Below are 17,013 nucleotides of genomic sequence, written 5' to 3'. Positions count from 1 at the left end.
TCAATGCAGCCCTGCTTCTTTTCTAAAAATTGTTTGTAGTCCTTGGCAAATCATTTAACCTCTGTGATCCAAATTCAGACCTATTTAAGAAGCACTTTCCACTGTATTTGGCCACACTCTCTTACTTTTAATCAGTGATGCTTTCCAAAGAGTAAGATGCTAATAAGCACATGAACACGTTACATCTGTCTATAAGGGATGTATTATGTACTTGCAAACTACGTTACACAGAATTGTTGATTTAAGGTACTCACAGGATTTTCAAACATGTACTTGCTTAGTATATTTAGCCTCACTTTATAGATGAGGTATCGAGCGACATAAAAACTGAGGGCAGAGGATGTCACTACGTAACTTCTCTTGTAATGGTCTAAATAGAATTGAAGGAAGGTTGTGAGGATGTTGGCTGAGGCTGATGTGCCTAAGAGCACAGCCTCTGAGCCCATTTGTTTCCCCAGCTTTATGTCTACCTACTTGTGAGTAGTTGAGGCTCTGGAAGCTGGAAGTCACAGTCCTGAAACAGTGACTTGTCCATGATAACAGTGACGGCTGTAGCAAAGTCAAGATAAAAATACCCAAATATCCCAATTCTCAGTTTCCTGTTCTGGTTCCAATATCACGCTGCCTCCTGCCTTATAACTGTAGTGAAAGCAACATTTCAACAATAAAAGTAAAGATCTCATGCATCTATTTATCCTTTGAGAATACAAACTGAGAATAATGTATATAACTAGCATCAGGTCATGGTATCAGAAGCACAGGTTCTATTACTCTTACTTGGTTAAATATATTTTACTGAATACTCCCCTGACTCCCATGTAGAAGACAGTACTACCCTTTGTGAATAAAGGTGGCATATGCTTTCCAAACTATCAACAATGGCTGTGGCGACAATGGCTTTAACTTTTAAATAAATCACTAAAGGGTCAACTGACTTACCCACTACTTTAAGGGAAACACACTGAGTTGCAATAGTTTCCTCAGCAAGTCATGAGGAGGTTGACTTATCATTCCTGACTTATAGTTCTCATTTGGGGAAAAAAAAGTCTTACATGGACAAACATTAGTGCTGATGAGGTGGAAAGGTCATAGCCAGGATCATGAAATGTAGAGTTTAATATCACAATGAAAGACAATGAGTGACACAAACACTGAGGGCAGATGATGTCACTTCATACGTTCTTATCTTGTGGTGTTTTAACTGATGGTTAGGGATAGTGCCCTAACCTAATAAAGCATGAAGTTGGTTGAAAAGTTACTAACGATAAAAAGAACTACAATTAAACTAATAACTGAAGTAATTTACTTCCATTCAGAAGGGTCTCGATTTAGTTTAACAATTACTTCTGTGGAAATTATTTTATTTGCCACATAAATCTAGCCAACTCAGAAATGGGATAGAAAGCTTTTAGCAGTTCAGAGTAACAGAGAACACTGGTTAATGACATAAAATGAGAACCAAAATATGCTACTGGAATAAGAGTATGCACAGTAAATGCAGTGAAATGCCAATGTCCTGAGAGGAGGGCTGTCGTTGTTAGGGTAATTGGAAGATGAACCTGATCCTGTGGCATTAGGAGTTGCGGTAGACCTGGAGAAGAAGGAGGGATGATACTGGGTCAGAGCTAGGAGCTCACAGTGAGCAGTATCAATGAAGGGAAAAACACAGTATTGGCAGAGAGATCCGCAGTAATGAAGACAACCACAGACTTGTAGGGTAAGTGAAAAATGAACTATCTCACTGAAATAATAGTTGTTGCTTTAGACTGAGTGTACTCAAGCTGGGTTTCACTCCAGACAGGAAGTCTGTCAACATTGAAATTGCCTTGAAATCTTTTCCTGTAACTTTCTAACTTGATTCACTGGTGCTGATTCGGTACTCCTGGGTACTGACTGAGACCACAAAGTACAGCAGGGGGAAGAAAGTACTGCTTCCTGCAAACGTTCAAGTTTTCTTGGAAGTTTCCCATCTGAATACTGACCTGGCCTAACCCTATTTAGCTTGTGAGATCTGATGAGATCAGAGCCTGAGGTTATGGCACTAAACTAAGAAAAGTGATAACAAAACAAAAATGCCATGATTGACAGGGTAGTAGGCTGAGCACAATAAACCTATGGAGAACTATGTGTGTGTATGTATTCCACTCCTTAATATCCTCGTTGTAGATAAGAAAAATAAGCCTTACCCTGGAGCTAAAATAGTAATGGGATGAGGGCTGCCTGCCTTACTTGATGGCCATAAACAATAAGTATATTATACAAAGATGGATTACTGAAATGGAAAGTGGGTACTCATGAGATGCTACCTTGAGGCAGGAGTGAAGTAGGAGCCATCCTGGACCCTTGTGCTGTCTACAGTTATCTCCGTTTGGTGGCCCCGTGTTTCTCAGAAAGCTGTGATACAACCCTGTGTAGTCCAACTCTAGTGCTTTTCACTGTCAGGTTCACTGAGGCCATAGAAGATTATTTTGCTTGGAGAAAAAAAAAAAAAAGATACGTGAACAAGTCACTGAAAGCATTTGCAGATAAAAGAAGTAGTCGGCAGAAAGCTGTCTAAAGAGGTTTCTTTTGTAGTGCACCAACGAAAAGCAGCTACTTATGACAATAGAAAAAATGGCAATAGGAGAATTATGTAAGAAAGCTCAGGTTTCTTTTTTTTGTGTCCATGTTTTTCGCTAATCTTGAAAATTATTGAGACACAAGCTATTAAGGTTGTGATGCAATTATATTGAACTCATTTAAGAGAGCTGTAATGACAGCTTTTTCCCTCTGCAATGAGTACTGGAAGTAACTTCAGAAATTAGGCCAAGTTCTGATGTTACTTTGTAGCGTGATAAATAGGGAGGAACTCCATTAATTTCAAAGGAATCGTTACCAAATACCTATAGTTGTTCAGTACTGAGAGCCTCTATTTTTCAGCTTTTCAGAAAACTAGCATATTGTTTAAACATCTTTCATTTCTATAGACTATTTTATATGCAAGCTGAAGGCTCATAAAGATCTTCTCCAGGCTTGGAACAAGCTGGGACAGATCAGATGTCCCCGAGGCTTTTTTCTCCAGTATTCCAGTTCAAGAGAGAAATGCAAATACATTTAATTAGAAATTACACAAAAAACTTCCTATTTTAGAGATTCAGAGTTGGTTTGCGATTTCTGGATGTCAACTAGAGCTGGTGGGAATTTTTCTGCTGAAACAATTAATGGAGAATTAGATTTCTCAGGGAGCACAAAATTCCATAAAAGGGAGAATATATAGTTATAAAATTATAAATGAATAAAAGTCACTGATTTAATGTATTTTAGACTATTTCTGGTGAGGATCTCACAGATCTTCTGGCCCTGTTAAATTGAATATAAAGGCCACAGATGTTTGGCTTGTCATTTTTAGTGCAACCTGTAATAAAGGCATTTTCCTCTTTACTAAAAAATCTAAAGTGATTGTCTTCTGTGCTTTCAGAGGACGCGAATTAATTTGGAAAGCAATAGAACATTTTTCTGGTGACTTTTCCAAATACAGTTTTATTTCCTTGTGAGGCATACTTGTGAGTGTTATTGGTTTACGTTCTATATAAAACTCAAATGCAATAAAATATAAAATTCTTTTAGTACTGTTATCTCAGTTGCTGCAAAGTACTGGCTTCAGTCAAATTTATAGGCATAGTTTTGCAAGTACTGAGAAGTCACTTGCTCCCCGAGAATAAAATCACTACGGCAGGGACACCTAAAATCCAGAATACAAATCATTTCATGAAGGCAAAGTGGTCCAACCTCAAGTCTTTGTTACTAAATTCATGCATATGCTTTTCAGAAATCTGAAGCTGCTTCTTGGGAAAGATGATATTGGACAAATCCATGATTAGAGCCTTTGTAATGTTAACCTTCCCTACTGCACTGGAATTGATTACACACATTTGGTGAAAGGCAATTTGAATGGTAAGTCACTTAGTCATATTGTCGTTTGCACACACCATTCAGCTTCCTACTGTCCTTCTGCTCATTCTTTTCTCTGGTCTCGCAGCAAAAGGCACAGCATGTCCTCGCCGTTGTTCAGCATAGTTTAAGATGGCATTAAGATAGAAAGATTGGTGTAAACCTGCGGAAAAAGTTCCCAGTGAAATGTCCAGGCTTCTCCAATGCACACACAGCAATAGCTGCCTAACGTCCCCGAAGAAAATGGATAAATTGGCAGCATTTACTGAAGAGGTGAACTAATTGCTGCAAACAGGTTAAAGCCCAGTCCTACAAGTGGGTGGGCATTCTCACTGTACTGGTGAAGTTTGAGGGAATGGACTATACTCAGCAGCTGCATCTCTTAGATTTGACCATTTGGTTGAAGAAACTCTGTTTCCTGCTATGTAGAATATTTGGGGTTGAAAATTAACCTGAAGATCAGAACTGGGACAAAACAGACCTCAACTCTAAAGCTATGTCAAATTTATCTTTTTAACCATTAGATTAAATTTCAGGGTATGAACATGGTGAAGTATGAACTCTCCCAGATTGTGAAGTGTTTTGATTCTCTTTTTACAAAGAGCAGCATCATAGGAAGACTGAAATCCAAACAGATCTTCACCCACTATTTCAAGCTCCATAGTTTTCTTTTTCTTTTGGGGCTTTTACTACTGCATAGCGTCACAACTAGCCTCTCATACTCATGTTTACGTCACTCAGATATCAAACACTAGGATTGCGTGGTTTTACTTAAAACAAAATTGGCTGGACTGCCTGGCAGCACTTACACATAGCTACCCAGAGCCATGGTTGTAACAGCTTTGAGGTCTTTTGGTGATGGCAAGGCTGTATGCTGAGAGCTGGGAAAAACATCTGTAATTGACAGCAGAGTCTTGATTTGAGGTATTTAGCTCAAGTCTGAAGCTGCAAAGTGGTGGTCTGGAAACCTTCTCAGCTAAGAGCTGAGCTAAGTCGAAGGGACCCTCTGGTTTGTCTTCTTGTATAACATGGCAGAATTTCTCCAGTTTTTCTAGTTTTATTTCATATATCAAGTGGTTATCACACAAAATGAGAGAGAGAATTGTAAATAATGTACTTTCTATGTGATGCCCAGCAAAGGCCAGATTTTCACAGTAAGTGGGTCTCTATATTTGCTATCTGTTACAGGTATATTAAAAAAAGGTCTGAACAATCATTGTGCATCCGATGAACCTACCTTTTAGAAATGCATTCCAGCCGTGGAAAGGTTTGATGCATCTGCTGTGTGGACTGGAGGATGCACATCGTCATTTCTTCCCTGCCTCTGTGTCAGTGTTCCCTATCATTCCTTCCTTCCAGTAAATAAATGCATAAATAAGACCCTAAAAATGATTTCTCTCTGATAAATATTTTAGTGAATATTCCTGCTTGCACAGGGCTCTTTCTGGTTCCCCTGAAGCCAGATCTGGCCCACATACAGTAAAAATGAGGCTGTCTGCTCAACATGCAAAACTCCTTATGTTCTAGCTAACAGTAAGCATCAAGTAAAAGGAAAAGGACTTTTTCTTCCTTTGTCTTCGAGCAATGTTAGCTTAGACAGCCACCAGCACATGATCATTTACATAAGGAGGGAACTGCAGAGCTGCTGCCAACTGCCCATAGTGCCTGCCAAAAACAGATGTTAGATGTTACTGTTAGAATAATGTCTTCTTCAGCTTGACATGTGAGTGCCGCAATCTTTATTTAAAAGGAAGAGGAAAAAATATGGTTGAATTAATGAAACGAAGCACACAACATACGGTCTGAAAAAATTATAATGTAAGGGAAAGTGCTAGTTGTCCAATTGCCTAAGACTGCTAAAACTCAGCTGGGTGGATCTGTCACAGAGATCTGTCCTGGTCTGTCACGTAGATGGATCTGGTGACCTAATAAGTCTGTTCTATTGTTACATTTTTAATCCCATGCCCTCATATTGATTTTTAAATAGTTTCCAAAAGGCAGTGAGTAAAACTGTAAAGCTTTATACTGACCAGGATGGAGATAAATCCAGTGTTCTTTGCTAACAAAAACCTACACCTTAAGTACCAGGCAGCCTTATCACAAGACCTGTGATATATGCTTGGGTGTTGCTATAATTTTTCATGAATCCTGGGGGCTCTATAAAAACACAATTGAGATAAAGCTTTTGTATTTTATCTGTGAGGTATTTTATTCCTATATCTTACAGAAAAACAAGGAACCTGTCCACAAAGGTGAACAATATTATAATTTATTACTTTGTTTGCCTGCCTGCCTGTAAGCAAGGAACTAAACCTCTTTGCCTACATAGACTTATATTGCAGTCAGCCTTGTGTAGTCAGTCTCTATCAAGACTCATATTGATGCTGGTTCTGTGGCATCAGTAGAACCAATGAACCCTCATTTTTGCATTTGGATTTTGAGGTTGAGCTTTCATGTGGCCTCAGCCACGTCTAACAACGGTTAGTTCACTCTTCAGCCCTTCCTTTGGTTCATAGCCACGCTGTCTTTTCTTGCTAGTCAGAGGTTGTGGGAACTTAACATCCCCGAGACCTCTGTCCCTTGCCTAAATGTGGTTGGAAGTGGTTAAAAAAAAGTAACAAGAAATACAGATAGACGTGCAGGCACACATACTGCGTGATCTCACCAGCGTTGTTTGCTCAGAACTGGCTGAAATGGGTTTGGATCCTCAGCCTTCATGCGCTCTGATTTCATTGCAGGTCCTGTAGTAAAAGCAATTTGCACCTATGAGGTGTGTGTCCCCAGATGACTAGGAGATGAGGCAGAGTATCTCTCTCTCTCCCGCTGCAAGAGCAGCCGATGCAAACTGCCTCGCAGGGGATGCTCCTGCCGTTTTTAGGACTTAACTTGAAGCCACTGTGTGGAAAAAGCAGCTGCCTAATTGCACGGCTGCCTGCTCTACGAGGGCGTGCGAAGTGCTGCCATCTTAAGACAGAGGGCACGAGAAAGCATGTGAGTGCTTTGTGTCCTCTCTACCCCCTTTTCTTCTCCTTGGCTGGGAAAGGTGGTGGTCAGGGTGTTCCCTGAGCATTAGACTCTGGCGGCAGGTTTGGAGGAGTTGGGCTCTGCAGCCAGGTCACGGCTGGCAGGAGGGGAAGTCCTCGCCCCCTTCTCCTCACACCCGCCATGCCTGTGGCGAACTCTGGTGCTCCTCTGCTCCTGCAGCGGGCTGTTTTAACTGATTAATGTGGCATTTTAGGCGTGTTTTGTTATTTTTTATCGCTTTGGTGAAGAAAGTCAGCTCAGCGAAGAGTCCGATGCATACCAGAGCTTCCTCCAGAGAAGAGGAAGAGGAGATGGGATTGCACATTTTGGTAGCACTGGTGTAATGGGTTGGCTCAGCCACCTTGCTTAAAAACACCAACAGACTGTGTTGAGATGTTACCGCCGCAGGAGGGTTACGCGGACATTACACTTCGGGATGTGGTTTCAAAACTGCAATAATCTTGGTTTTTGGTCATTCTGATTCTTTAAGCGTTTTGAATCCCTTTCCTCTTTCAAATGCCAGGCTGTTTCTCCAGCCATTTGCAAAGGGACTGGGGGAGGACACAACAGGGCAACGTGTGCTGATGCAGCCCTGCGGCAGCACGCTGATGCGGAGCTGTAGCTGGATGCAAAATACACTGTGTTCGGCAGTTAAGCCCTTTTTCTTTGCATCCTCCTATCCGAAGAAGTATTTACATGAAATGTCAGTCACCCTGTGGAATTATATGAGAATTAATTATCTGTGGAGAATGATTTGGCCCTATTAATTATGGGTCTCACAGAAGAAAAAGAATAGGCCTAATGTGTCATATGATTTTTTTAGCCAGTGAACTAGGAACTCATCGGCATCAAATATCAATAATGGTTTTGTTGAATACAGATTGATGACCTCTGACAAAAATTATAGGAGAAACTTGTATCATTTTGTCTTATTATAGCCTACTAAGACCTTAGTCAAGATCGGGGTCTTATTTCCTTAGGCTGTCATGCAAGGGGTTAAAGCTGATATTTATCAGATTATTGTTTGCAACCAGTCATGAATGAATAAGGCTTTAATGTATGTAGAGTCAGAAATAACTGATGTTAAAATGCAATCGCAAATCAAATACAGTATTTCATGGAGACAGTTAAAACATTATGTCTAATTAAGTCTTCATTTAAACATGTGTGTAATTTTGTTGTTCAGATTTATGTACAGCCTTGTAGACTGTTCCCTGCAGTGAATCATGGTGCCTCTTTGTATCTTGCCATTTGGTAAAGGAAATTTTGAATTTTATGTTTTGTAGATATAGTCAGATATGAAGTCCTAAGAAGTTTTCTGGGTTATTCAAAAGCTATATATTTCACAGAGAAAAATGAAAATATTTAAAATATTTATCATATTGTACTTCTAAAATATGATCTAAGTATTTTCTTGTCCCTGTGCTTTCTCTCTCTCTTCTCACGTTGTTCAGCACCTTTTCTGAATGGCTGTGAAGCATAATACTGGCACAGCACATTCGCTGGAATAGGATCCTTTCTAGGGGAAATAGCTTCCTGGCTGCAAGGGAAAGTCATACTTAAATACCAATAAAATAGAGATCACCACCATGTATATGAATTTCTGACTGTAGCATAAATATATGAATAAGATGAAATGGCAACCTGATTATTTTTTTCTTTTGGGGGGAAAGTAAGTCCTGAGGTAAAAGTAGAAATTGAAAGAAGGTTTGGATTTTATTTTTTTTTCCTTTTGCAAATTATGAGTAACATCTAGCCACTGTCTTTCTGTGTTGGCAAAAGGGTTTTAGGAGGTTGGTTGAAGTAAACTTGAAGGCACCTCATGGCATCCAGCTGTTACAGAACCGCACATGTGCTGAATGCACAACATAAGAACATCACATCAACAACAGAGATGATTCTCCTGCAGCAGAACCATTTGAGATAAAGGATGATCTAGCAACAGGATGAGCTGGTCTGCATGCATACATGCTACCTCGTCCAGCATATGTACTCTGCGTTAGGATCTTAGCATTTGTTGTGCTCTTCAGTCTAAAAAATATTTATGTCAGGCTGAGGAGAGATGATGTGAAGGAGTCTCACAGGCAGAGCCCTAAGTTTCACAGGAATTCTATAGAAGGGGAGTGAAAAACACAAATTCAGTAGGACAAATCCATTGAGAAATGTTTTTCCTGAATTAATGCACTACTGCAGAATGATTTTCTCGGGGATAAAATTGGTGCAAGCTTAATTTTTGTTCAGATATTTCACTGATGCAATGACACACCTACTGCTGCTTGAAACAGTAAACCTGTGACAGAATTTGCTTTTGGGGAACAACACTATAGTACGAGCAATTAACATTGTAAAGCAGATGATTCTCAGTTTTCAGGCAGCGATGTTGGATTGTAGGTCAAGGAAACACATTGGCATGTTCATCCTTCACCCAATTCCTTTGAGAGTGGACATTTAAAATTAAAAATAAATGGCAAGAGAAGCATAAAGAGAGCTCCCTACAACCAGGACTTTGTGTTTTATACTTTAGAAAAATCATCTCACCCACTAGCTTGGCTGGCAAGGTTAAGAACTGCAGTTAAATGAAACTGCCAAATCACAAACCAGTTATTTGGAAATAGAAGAGAGAGAAAATTCTAAGGGAAACTCAGATGATACAAATACTTCCTTGATATCAATTTCGTAGCAGTCTATTTGGATAGCCCAGAATGGGAAATGCAGCGAGGGATACCCATAAAGACACTTAACTGGAGAAAAACTCCTTCTTTGTTCTGTCTATTTTTCTTAACAGCATTTCTGTTGCATTTACTGTCATCTCCACAGCCCAAGCTTTGTTTTTGTTTTTTGGGTTTTTTTTTGTAATTTCTATGGAAAGGATAAATTGAAAATACAAATTTTCACATATTTTCAAGACACAAGCCATTTTTGCATGCAGATTGGGTTCATCGATTACCATTTATTCAGACACAGACACATCTAAACAGAAATACAAAACCATGCACAGGGAAAAACCCCAGCAAAGAGGAAAATGTTAAACAGGAAAAGCCATCAGGAGGTTTCACTGCAAGTATTTCCCACAGCTCCGCTGGAGATGAGTGGCCCTTGCTCTGTGAGACTTTCTTGGCCACCACAGATCTAGCATCAGGCTTTGGTAGGATCTGGGCTGTGGAACTGGACCTGATTAAGGAGAAGAGAGCAAGTTAAAAAAGAAATAGAATAAATACATACAGTTACTATTCATACCTGGATTTTAAGTCTTTTTGCTTTGCTCATACAAGAAAAAGAAGACAAGTATAAACAACAACAGAGGCAGTTTATTCATTAATGGCAAATCATTTCCTCTGTTTCCAGAGGTAAACAAGAGCCTTAACCCCACAGGCACAGAAGGACAGAAGGCCAACTCCACTGTACACCTCACCTCCCCGTTCATCCCTCCAGGTGGCCTTTTGTGGATGGGCTGGGCACATAAGGAGGGCTAGAAATCCCACTGGAATCCATGAACTTGTGTTCCCGAATATGCATAATAAACCATATTAATTTGCCATACCCTCTGCCTCAATAAACGCCCTTTTCCAAGGGATGGGCCAGCAATCCATTGCAGCACAAAAGGTCTCCGGAACAGTATTTTCAGCCTTCTGAAAGAAATGGGGAGGCTACAAACAAGCACATAAATACAGAGCCTTTGCATCTATTGCCTCCTTCCTTGAGTGTGTGTGTAGAGGGAGGCTAGAAACAAGTACAGGCACACGGAGCCTTCCCATAGATTTCCTCCTTTCGTGTGTGCAGGGGGTATGTGCACTCAAACCTTCTTCCCAGAGCGGGATTAGATGGAGTTTTTAATTATAGTGAGGACCGTGTGAAAGAGCAACACTACATAGTAATTTTGATAATTGTTTATCCGCATGCCCTATTGATGGAGAAGTGTATGATGGAAATAATTTTTAGTTTCACAGAGAAAAAAGTAAAGCATTATCTCAATCGTAGCAAAAATGTTATTACCTTTCTAGTTCATAATGATTTGATACATGTATGTGATCATCGCATACCAAGGACTTAGAAACATAGTCGCAGATATTTTTCACAGTCACAGTCCTTTCATATTTCCTGACAGTTTCCCAGAGAAACAATGAATAAAAAAAATAAGACTTATTAATAAATTCAGAAAATGGGGAAAATGTCTCTCAATGAAAAATATATCTACTTCTAATAAGCACAGGCATTTTTATTTCTTTCACTTAAGATTCAGTTTCACACTGTTATAGTAATATTGATTTGAAAATTTAACTTCAAACACTAGCATGATTAACAATACGGTATAAAAGACAATGAAGACAGAAGGCAGGCCCTCACCTTCATAAACTGCTGTAGTTCAGAGGCTAACGATGCCATTTTATTCCTGAGAATCTGACTCAGGGTGAAGAGCGAAAAGGATGTAAGACAGGAGGAAGAAGCAAAAAACCAGGAAGCCATGGACTGATACCCTGGGCACAGTCAATATATATTTCCCTTTTAATCAAAAATATGCATTTTCTGCATATCTTTCAAGCAAATTATACTTCAAAAGGATACATGCAAAAGTATTGTTTTTCAGCACTTTTTCAGGAGTTGATTCAAGGAGACTTACGAGGAGCTGGTTTTATGTCTTTGTTATTTTTTCAGCTGATTAACCATTTACTTAACATCAGAATGTGGGTAAAGCATCATCGCATACAGTATTATACAGGGACTGACTACTCTGCCAGCTCTGAAGAATGACGAGATACCGAAAAGTCACAGCAAGGTATCTTATCGCTACAGTACGATGGCATTTATCTTGCCACAACTTTTATTCTCTATTCAAAGAGCCATTTTTGTGAAATGAATATCGTGCTAGCATATCAGGATCTCAGTCTGTACTTGTTCTGAGGCTATCTGCACTTACATTCAAGGATGTCTTGACTTCTCCCTTCATTTTTTCCTGGGAAGGAAAGGGGTCGTCTTTCCCTCTCTCTTCCTGCTTCTTCCAAAGACAGTCTTAGGACTTGTTGGGGCTTCCTAAAGGCGCAGAACGCCCTCGATCCTGGTAAACTCAGCAATAAATGAATGTGCTTGGATCTTGTGAAGAGGTGACTTGAATTTCTATGTTTATTTCCACCTGCAGGGCCCAGAGGAATTGTGCACGGCTGTAAGATCACACACTTCATGCATTCGCACTGGGGTGATGTTGATATTTACAGAAGCATCAAAGTTCGCAGCTGTCTGTCCTTTCATAGATAATCAATAAATCATACATCAGCTGTGGTGATTGTGCATGTCAAGTAACAAGTCATCAACTTCTAAGCTATTAAAGATGGCGCACTATTTTTATAGTGGTTTAAGAGCTGTAAATCTGTTCTCACTGAAAGAAGGAAACGGGGGGGGGGCGGGGAGAAACTCCATATATGAACCATCACTTGCTGCCATTTCTGGCTCTGGTCAGGAAATGCAGAAATGTTTATGAATAAGGAGAGAGCCTTCCCCAGTAAAAAAAAAAAAAATAAAATCTGCATGATCTCTAAACTGCCCTACTTGTCACCAGCTGACAGACCTGAAAAATGAAAACCACTTTCGACATTTACTGATCTTAGTCTACCAGATGGTGTGTGGCACTTCCAGACCAATGTGATGGGGAAGATAGGAACGGATGGAAAGCAAAGCAGATCGTAATTGTAAGCATCCTCTTTTGTCATTCTGACCATTTGCCACTTCATAAATTAATCAATCTGATTTCCGATGTATAGTTATACTTTTACTGAAAATCAGACTAGGATAAATGGATCCTGTTCTGCATCCCAGAAGAAAATAAAGATTACAGAAAATGAACAGAATTCTGTGAGACGCTGGCATCAGCTCTTTACTTCCACTGGCTCCCTTCTGACACAAAGGTATTGATGGTCTAAATTAGTGTTAATGTTTTGCAGGGCTTAATTTGTATTACTAAGTGGCTTTGCAATAAACAGCTAAAAGTGCAAAACATTACAATTCTATTTCCCAGACTATAATTTTCTGCAGCAATAGAAATGCATTAGTGCTGGCTTTGACTTCTCTTCTGCTAAATAAGGGCATGTTTTAATGCATTTCTGAATCTACTCGTTCTTCTGGGGTAGTTCAGTGACTTCTTTCCAACTAATAAAACACAGCCAAATGCTGATGATCTGAAATCTGAAATTGTACATAACATCTAGGAGCTTCCCTCAAGATGGCACTACTGAACTGCTTCACACACCTCTGAACCCTTATGTAATCTTGTTTATACAGCATCAGGGTCATTTTAAAGCTAAGATCACACGACGCTAATTTGGCCAATGATTTTCATTTTCATTTTGGCAACGTGCCTTCTTTATGTCTAAGCGCAGACATTTAAATGCAATATTTTTGTGCAAGCTCTGCCAATAGTCCTGTAGTCAGGGAACACTTGTTAAAAAAATAGCCAGGATTATACTTTTCAATTTGCCTTAGAAACCACGAACCCCCCTGAAATCTGCTACACAGATTTGTGTACATCAGATTTAGAAGACTCTTTACACGTTGGCTGAAACTCTGGATCTTTGCTTTAACACGTGAATTGAAAAGGATGATACAAAGTAAGGGGGAGAATGGGAGGAATTTGGGGTTTTGGTATCTGTGAACAGGGAGAGCCCCTGCATGCAGCAATCTATCTCCACTCTTAAGCAGGAAAACTCTTGCCTTTCCACCATCCTACCGGAGCCTCCTGAAACACTGTGTAGAAATCAGAGGTCATACCGTATCTAGAGGTGAAAGGTCTGGAGCGATGGCGTTACTTCTCCTCTCATCTCAAGCTTTGCAAGAAATCCACCCCAAACTTCCCCCATGCCGCCCTGACCTTTGCACACGCACACAGCCTTCCAGGCTGGGAGCTTCCTTACAAAGCAAAGCTGGACTATGACCAGTAGAGGCAGTCCTTAGGAAACAAATGCCGTTTCTCATCTTTCCTTTTCTGCCTTTCCACAGTTGTTCTCAAAATCCCTCTCTCTGAGAGGACAGCTCTCTTGAATAATATTGTAAAGAAATATTTGTCTGTGGAGAATTCCGTAGAGAATTTGGGATAAAACATTGAGGAAAACCTTGCTGATGAACTGTAGGAAGAAACTGAGAATATTGATGAGCTGTAGGAAGAAACTGAGATAATATCATTTGCATTAGCAATCACCTTATAAGCCTCTGGAAAGAATCTGGTTATACTTCACTCAATTGTTGCAGGAGATAAAATGAAATTTTCCTCGTCGCAGGACTAAAGAACCGTGCTATGCTGTGCTATGCCATGCCTTGAGTAACTGATTCATGATAGGAAAACCTCATCTTTGCACCTGTGAATAATGTGAAACGACCTGAACAGCACAGAACCAGGAAGTTTTCACACTGTGAAAGATGGGCAGCAGCATAAGCACAGACTCTGTTCAAAATACCTACCGTTTTGTAACTTTTAAATGTCTCCTCCGTGTTTAAAGGGTAGTTGAAATCCTAGATTTTTATGCTTAAGAAAGCTGATTAGATTTTTTTTCAAAGAAATGAATAGACTTGTGTGAGACCTCCCTGCTCTGTGCCACTGACACAGCTCAGTCCATGCTTAGCACACAATTCATTCCATCCATGTGAGACTTCTGGGATCAGGCCCGTGGGATCAAAAGCTGGTCTGCTTTTTTCTTGCGACTCTGTCAGTTGGTTTGATGAGGTACATCACCTCTCCCGCAAAAATGTTGCCTGTGATCCCAAATTACTGTGAAAGGAGCTTCACGACTGTATGTGGTGTTGCAACAAGAGATGGCTAAAACTGTTCTCTGCAGGTGAACAGGGGCCAATTTTGCCTAGCGTACCCTGAGCTGAAATGGCTGACTTAAATAAAGGTTCCTGGATATATCTGCAAACGGTGTCGTGCTGAAAAACAATAATTTAGCACGTGCTCTGACAGAACAGTTGAAGGAGGTAATACAAGAGACGGCAGGTGGGAGCTGTGCCTTGAACAATGATGCCCGAGGGAATCCATGGCAAGGGACTGCTACCCAGGATGCTGGTGGGTTAAGTGCTGTACTCGCTGAGAATTACTGGCTGTTACTTCAAATCCCTGAATTAATATTGTGTTTTTCTCTCTCCATGTAATGAGAAGTTGTATTTTCAGAATCTGAGTACTTGTGAACAGGTGGGTATTGTCCATTATATGTTCAACAGAAAGATCAACTGGTACATCTAACCAGCTTTTGGGGGATGGGGGGAGAAGTGCATATTGAGCTGCATTTGTTTTATAACAAAAGCCCAGACTCTAATCACAATGTTAAAAATACACATTGTCATTCTTGGGCTTTTTCGGTGAAGGAAATTACCTAAAGAAATACTTCTATCTTCTTCCTTGTGTGGAAAAAAATCAGTATTTCTGAGCAATAGTAGTAAGAAACACAGTGATTAAAAGGTCTAGCTGAAGTCAAGAAAAGCTTGCAGTTTATTCATCAGCGCCAGTGGTTCACCCGTGAACTATTGGAAGCTGCTGCAATGATGAAAACAAAGCAAAGTAAAATCATGATGTCTTGCTACTCGCTGACTGCAATGAGCAGGCTTAAAATAGAGTTCTGTCTTGCTTACTGGGCCTTAATCCTGAAAGCACACATGCGTGTGCTGCACTTCACAACCATGGACCTTCTGACTGATTTATGTAAGACAACTTGGTGGAAATGTTTTCAGAATTGAGACCCTACATCTACTATGGATGAGCTGGAGGAAATACTTTGCTGATTAGCTGCTCCATTGTAGAACCGCTGTCGATTGCTTACGTTATTGGTGTGCTCACAATGTCCTAAATGCTGGCCTTAGAAGGCACAGACCCTCCTGCAAAGTCTAATGATCTGAAAAGGTATGAAACAAGGGATGAAGGCTAAGGGAGGAAGGCAGATGAAATGTGAAAAAAAAAAAAAGCTAGACACACTTCCAGTCTTCCAATACCTCCTGTTCCTTTTGCTCTGGCAAACTTGGGAAACTACTGCAGAACGTTTCTGACTGTATGAACAACTAACAGTTTCAAGGTATAAAAGAAGATACTCAGAACCTCAGCTAAAAAAAAATACTTTCTGAAGGCATCATTACTATCTTAGAAAGAACAACAAAATTTTCACTCCCACTGATCTATATCTATTATACCTGTCTTTTTTTCCAGGTTCTCTACCCTTCCTCTTCTCACTCCTTAGACTTCATTGCCTGGCTATGATTTAGTAGCTTCATGAATGGTTCCTCTACTATCCATGCATTTGGTAAATATTATCTAAAATTATCCCCAGATTTAAGGACAACAAGAAGTAGAGAAGCAGAGAAAAAAAAAAAGTCTAAGTAAATCTTTGCATTTCAGCCAACTCAGGCCCATGAGTACAGCCTCTAAAAATGACCCACTCTTAATATATTGAACAGTTCCTTTTGCTTAAAATGTAATAGTTGCCAGTGAAAGGTGCAAGAAAGTGAACTTCCAATTGCTAAATCTGTCATATCCATGCATGTACGGCATGCCTCTATTTTCATACTCTGCAGCAGTGCAACATGAAGTAACATAGTAGGAATTTCCGGTGAATGAATGGACTTACAAGAATGGATGTAGGCAACTAATAGATGTATGATATGTCAGTTTGATTCTGATGAGAAAGCAATATTCACATGTCCAAGCAGAAGTAAGAAAGGAACGAGTAAGCTAGGCTTTCACAGAGAAGCAGCTACACTGCTAGATGGAATCTAATCAATGCAAGCCTGCTTGCAGGAAGGTTGGCATCAAAACACAACAGCTGAAGTGTAGCAGATGGCTAGATCTGAAGGAGATGTAAACAGAGGCTGAATAACTAAGCATTGCATTCTGCAGATGTCAAAGTTTCCAGGCTGTAAAAAGTTTAGTCTAAGCGCTCTCCTGAAAGCTCTTTTTGGTTTTGGCTACCTAAGCCTCGAACTCTACTCACACTCTCTCCATGTGTTATCTTAAAGGCATCTGAATTGTCTGGTTTCCCAGCACGTGGCTGATGAGAAGTTGTCCCTGAAAGGCCACAAAACGCAGAGGATTAT

Source organism: Grus americana, chromosome 3 (genome assembly GCF_028858705.1).
Source record: "Grus americana isolate bGruAme1 chromosome 3, bGruAme1.mat, whole genome shotgun sequence".
In the NCBI taxonomy this organism is placed as follows: domain Eukaryota; kingdom Metazoa; phylum Chordata; class Aves; order Gruiformes; family Gruidae; genus Grus; species Grus americana.
Note: the sequence above shows the minus strand (reverse complement) of the source record.